The sequence below is a fragment of the Pleurodeles waltl genome, chromosome 8 (assembly GCF_031143425.1).
Source record: "Pleurodeles waltl isolate 20211129_DDA chromosome 8, aPleWal1.hap1.20221129, whole genome shotgun sequence".
NCBI lineage: Eukaryota > Metazoa > Chordata > Amphibia > Caudata > Salamandridae > Pleurodeles > Pleurodeles waltl.
The window spans coordinates 597,903,042-597,909,112 of record NC_090447.1 but is presented as its reverse complement, the minus strand read 5'-3'; positions in this window follow the sequence as shown (position 1 = coordinate 597,909,112).

Genomic DNA, 6,071 nt, shown 5'->3' with positions numbered 1-6,071 from the left:
GCCATTTTCACTGCACCGGTAACTTATAAGTCACCTATATGTCTAACCTTCAGTTACTGAAGGCTAGGTACAAAGTTCCTGTGTGTGAGGACACCCTTGCACTAGCAAAGGTGCCCCGATGTTCTCCAGGCACAAATTCCCAGATTTGTCAGTGCAGGGACACCACTATAAGCGTGCACTACATATATGTCAACACATATATGTAGCTTCACATTTGTAACTCCGAATATGGCCAAGTGAGGTGTCTAAAATTGTGAGATTAAACCCCCAATCCAAATCTGGTATTGGGGGCCCAATTCCATGCCCCCTGTGGGCTCCACCATGGACCCCCAGTACTGCCAAAGCAGCTCTCTGAGGTTTCCACTGAAACCCCAGCTGCTGCCACCTCACAGACAGGTGTCTGCCCTCCTGGGGATTGAGCAGCTCAATCCCAGGAAGGCAGAACAATGCATTTCCTTTACGAGAGGGGTGTTACACCCTCTCCCCTTGGGAATAGGTGTTACAGGCATGGGAGGGGTATCCTCCCAGAGCCTCTGGAAATGCTTTGAAGGGCACAGATGGTGCCCTCCTTGCATAAGTCAGTCTACACTGATTCAGGGATCCCCAGTCCCTGCTCTGGTGCGAAATTGGACAGAGGAAAGGGGAGTGACCACTCCCCTGTCCATCACCACCCCAAGGGTGGTGCCCAGAGCTCCTCCAGTGTGTCCCAGACTTCAGCCATCTTGTTTTCCAAGGTGTGGGGACACTCTGGAGACCTCTGAGTGGCCAGTGCCAGCAGGTGACATCAGAGACTCCCCCTGATAGGTCCATACCTGATAAGGTAGCCAATCCCCCTCTCAGGGCTATTTAGGGTCTCTCCTGTGGGTTCCTCTTCAGATTCTCCTTGCAAGTCTCCAGCAGGAATTCTCTGCAACTACTACTTCATCCTCTGACCTTGGATCGACCGCAGACTGCTCCAGGAACTGCTGTAACTGCAACAAAGTATCCAGAAGGGCTACTTTTCCTCTGCAACTTCAGCTCTAGCCAGCAACTGCAACAGTTTCCATGGTGTGCACGCCCTGGGGACTCCCTGTCTTCTGCCTGCACCAAAAGGACCAAAGAAATCTCCTGTGGAGTGAAAGAGTCACTTCCCTGCTCAAGCAGGCACCTTCTAAGTCGATGACCGGTTCTCTGGGACTCCTCTCCTGGCGACGAACGTGCTGCTTGGAACACAGAGGGTGGACCCCTTCGACACAGACTGTCCTGAGGACCTGCTGCCCCAACTTGGAGGATGTAAGACCTTGCCTTCACCGAGAACAACAGTAGCTTTGTGCACCGTGTCTTCTTCACCTCCTGAGGCCTCTGTGCACTACTTGCAAACTTCCTTCGTGCACAGCCTGGCCCAGGTCCCCAGCACTCTATCCTGCGACGCTCAACTCCCTGAGTTGACTTCCAGCAGCGTGGGACCCTCCTTTGTAGTGCTGCTCCAACTACATTTTACACCTCCTTTGTCCCCATGTCCTGGGACTCCTGTGGGTGCTGTCTGATCTTCTGAGGCTTCTCTGAAGTGCTGAGAGCCCCCTCTTCCTCCTCACACAGAGATGAGGCCGCGGGTCTTTGGGCATCGACCCTCCCTGACCTTATTGCTCTCCTTCTATTAGAAACCACTAATTTTTTGATCTTAGGTGACCTGAACTTACATTTTAATGATGCATCTTGCACTACGAGTGATACTCTTCTAGCTAATTTAGCGGCATTAAATGTTCTTCTACATAACTCAGGCCCCACGCATAAGGCAGGATATTTATTAGACCCTATTTTTTCCAACCTTGCTACCATTTCATGTAAACAAGCCACTCCCATCCCATGGTCTGATCATTTCCTGGTGGAATTTATGATTACACAAAAACAGGGTCTGACTCCCTCCGCATCCCTCGCCAAATCCAGTACTTATAGAAACTGGAAAAATTTAGATATTAATACTCTGAACTCAACGTTGAAAAAAACCTTACCATCGATCACGAGTATAAGAGATGACGGGGTTATCCATGATTGGCTTACCTCTGCCATTGATGAATGTCTTCCTTTATCAAATAAAAAGAATAAACAGGGCTATCAGCATCCCCCTGCCCTCTGGTTTTCAGACATACTTAAAACAGAAAAAACTAAATGCAAGAACTTGGAAAGGAAATGGTGAAAAAACTATGATCCAGACAGGAAATCTACTTACAAACTAGCCCTTCTTAACTATCACCGATTGTGTAACACCGCGCGTGCCGAATATGCCACCGAGATTATTTTACAATCTCAGAACTGTCCCAAAGTGCTGTTTGAAGTAGTAAAGGAACTCTCTGGTGACTTCCGCTTATCCAAGCCCCCTGACCTTGATTCCAAAAAATGCAACAATCTGGCAATTTTCTTTGTGGATAAAATTGACAAAATTTATTCCGAATTTCACAATTACTCTAATCACCCCAGCACCAGTATTAAACCCCAATCCATCCACTTTTTACCTCCTCTTATCACTCAAGAAACGACCCAAGCTAATAACACTAACCTACTTAATGAATGGCTCCCTATGGATACTGCCTCTTTTCTTAATATCCTCACAAGCATTAAGTCTTGTTCTCCGCAAGATCCTATCCCCACTACGGTACTCCAAAAACTTGACCCCCCCATACTTCTCTCCATCATGCAGTTCCTTAACATGTCACTTACGGAAGCTTATGTTCCTGCATCGTGGAAGCACGCAATGGTCCTTCCTTTACTAAAGAAAATTAACTCTGATCCTGAAATTTTCTCTAACTTCCGCCCAATTTCTCTCCTTCCCTTTTTCTCCAAAATTTTGGAAAAACACGTTAATCTTCAATTGACCCAGTTTGTGGAAACCAGTAACATCCTTCACCCTTCTCAATCTGGCTTTCGTGCCGGCTATTCAACTGAGGCGACTTTACTGGGTGTGACCGAAAATATCCGCCAACAAATTGACAAAGGAGAAACAGTAGCTCTTATCCTATTGGACTTAAGCGCAGCTTTTGATACTGTATCTCACTCCTCTCTCCTAAAAATTCTTAACATCAAGGGCATTGGCGGCAAAGCCCTCTCGTGGTTGTCCAGCTTTTTATCCAATAGGACTTTTCAGGTTTTCTCTCACACAGCTTCCTCCCCGACTCACGCATCCCCTTATGGAGTTCCCCAGGGCTCCATTCTCAGTCCACTACTTTTCAATATATATGTCAGTCCTTTGGCGAGCATAGCAGAACAAGCTGGTCTAACTATCTATTCTTACGCTGATGACACTCAACTTATTTTTTCACTCTCTTCCAAAGAAACCTCCAACCCACCCTCTTTGCAAACAGGATTATCTAAGATAGCCAACTGGATGCACTTTAATAAACTCAAACTTAATGGAGGAAAGACAGAACTCCTCATATTTGGAAACAAAAAAATCACTCTGGGGCCCCCAACATTGGCCCTCTGAGATGGGTATCCCCCCAATTCCTTCTCTCTCTGCACGTAACCTGGGCATCATCATCGATGACCAGTTGACTATGAAACAACAGGTGACCAAAGTAGCTTCTACCTGCTTTGCTATCCTGAAGTGGCTTCGTAAAATTCTCTGGATGCTTCCTGCGGCTACCCAAAGAACAGTGGTCCAAGCGCTGGTTATTTCTAGACTGGACTACGGAAACGTGCTCTATCTGGGTGCGAAAAAAGAAGTACTACACAAACTTCAAGTTGTTCAGAACTCTGCGGCCAGGCTTCTTTGCCAACTTCCCAGAAGTGCTCCTACCTCTGGTGCACTTCGTGAACTACATTGGCTCAGAATCGAGAACCGCACCAAATTCAAAGCCCTATGCTACATGCATAGAATTAATACGGGCCTAGCTCCCAACTACCTTAGAATTTTGGTCCAACACTACCGGCCCTCTCGTTTGCTTCGATCTTCCAATCAACTAAAATTCCAGGTGCCCAGAATCAGACGTACCAAAATGGGGGGATGTTCTTTTGCCTTCCTAGCTCCCTCTCTCTGGAATTCTCGTCCTTCTTACTTACGTCATGAAAGGGTGTTCATTAGATTTCGTAAGGAGCTTAAGACATGGCTCTTTAACCAGTAACCGTCCAAGTTGATCTCCTAATCCTGCCTTTGCCTTGCATTGTCCTAGGCGCCGGGAAACCTCCGGGTAGCTGTGCGCTATATAAATCCAATAAATAAATAAATAAATGAGGCCCCCAGGTCCCTCCTAGGTTGAGACAGCGCCACTTTGACACAAACCGCGACTTTGCCAGAACCAAGGCTTGTTGGAGGAATCCAGCACCAAAACTTGCCTGCATCCAACTTCTCTCCATGGGACACCCAGTGCATCACGCAGGAACCCGCTGACATCTTCCTTGGGTGCATTTCTGCAGTCTTCGTCCAACCGGGGACTCTTCTTTTCCGCCCTCTTCTGGGTTGGCAGGGGCTCCTGTCCTTCCTGGAACGTCTTTCGACTTCTGGACTTGATCTCCTTCCTTTGCAGGTCTTCAGGTCCAGGAATCCACCATTTGTTGTGTGCAGTCTTTCTTGGTTCTGGCAATAACTCTAATCATGACTTGTAGTGTGTCCTGAGGAAACCTGCAGTACTTTACTCCTGCTTTCCTGGGCTCCCGGGTGGAGTACTTTACTTACCTTTAGTGTTTTCCTACACTCCCAGCACCCCTCGACAGGCAGTCCTCAGAGCATGCACACCTTGGAAACTGTTGCAAATGCTGTCTGGAGCTGAAGTTGCAGGTCACAGGAGTCGTCCTGGATATTTTGTTTCAGTTACAGCGGTTCCCGGAGCAGTCTGCGGTTGATCCGACGATCAGAAGCTGAAGCAGAGGATGCAGAGGATTCCTGGAGGAGTCTTGCATGCTGAACCTGAGGACACACACAGAGGAGAGACCCTAAATAGCCCTGAGAGGGGGATTGGCTACCTACCCAGGTATGCACCTATCAGGAGGGGTCTCTGACGTCACCTGCTGGCACTGGCCACTCAGAGGTCTCCAGAGTGTCCCCACACCCTGGAATCCAAGATGGCTAATGCCAGGGACTCTTGGCACCACCCCTGGGGTGGTGATGGACAGGGGAGTGGTCACTGCCCTTTCCTTTGTCCAGTTTCGTGCCAGAGCTGAGACTGGGGTCCCCGAACCAGTGTAGACTGGCTTATGCAAGGAGGGCACCATCTGTGCCCTACAAAGCATTTCCAGAGGCTCTGGGAGGCTACCCCTCGCAAGCCTATATCACCTATTTCCAAAAGGAGAGGGTGTAACACCCTCCTCCAAAAGGAAATGCATTGTTCTGCCTTCCTGGGATTGAGCTGCTCAGTCCCTAGAAGGTCAAAAACCTGTCTTTGAGGTGGCAGCAGCTGGGGCTGCAGTGGAAACCTCTCAGAGAGCTGGTTTGGCAGTACTAGGGGTACATGGTGAAGCCCCCAGGGTGCCTGGGATTGGCCCCATACCATATTTGGAATGGGGGGACAATTCCATGATCTTAGACACCCCACATGCCCATATTCGGAGTTACCATTGTGAAGCTACATATATGTATTGACATATATGTAGTGCACACGTGTTATGGTATCCCCGCACTCACAAAGTCTGGGTAATTGGCCCTGGACAACGTGGGGGCACCTTTGCTAGTGCAAGGGTGCCCTCACACACAGTAACTTTGCACTTAGCCTTCAGTAAATGAAGGTTATACATATTTGTGACTTATAAGTTACTTGAGAGCAGTGAAAATGGCTGTGAAATAGTGTGGGCACTATTTCACTCAGGCTGCAGTGGCAGTCCTGAAGAAAGGTTTGTCTGAGCTCCTTGCTGCTGTCAAAAGAAATGCTGCAGCCCGGAACCCCAATGCGCTTGGTACCTAGGTACCATATACTGGGGACTTAATAGGCGGGGTCCAGTGTGCCAATTAGAATACGAACTATAGTGACAAATTTGGTAAGCAGAGAGTGAATAAGCACTGGAGTTCTGGTTAGCAGAACTTCAGTGACACAGTTAAGCATACTGACAACACACACATCGGCCACAAACTATGAGCACTGGGGTCCTGACTAGCAGGATCCCAG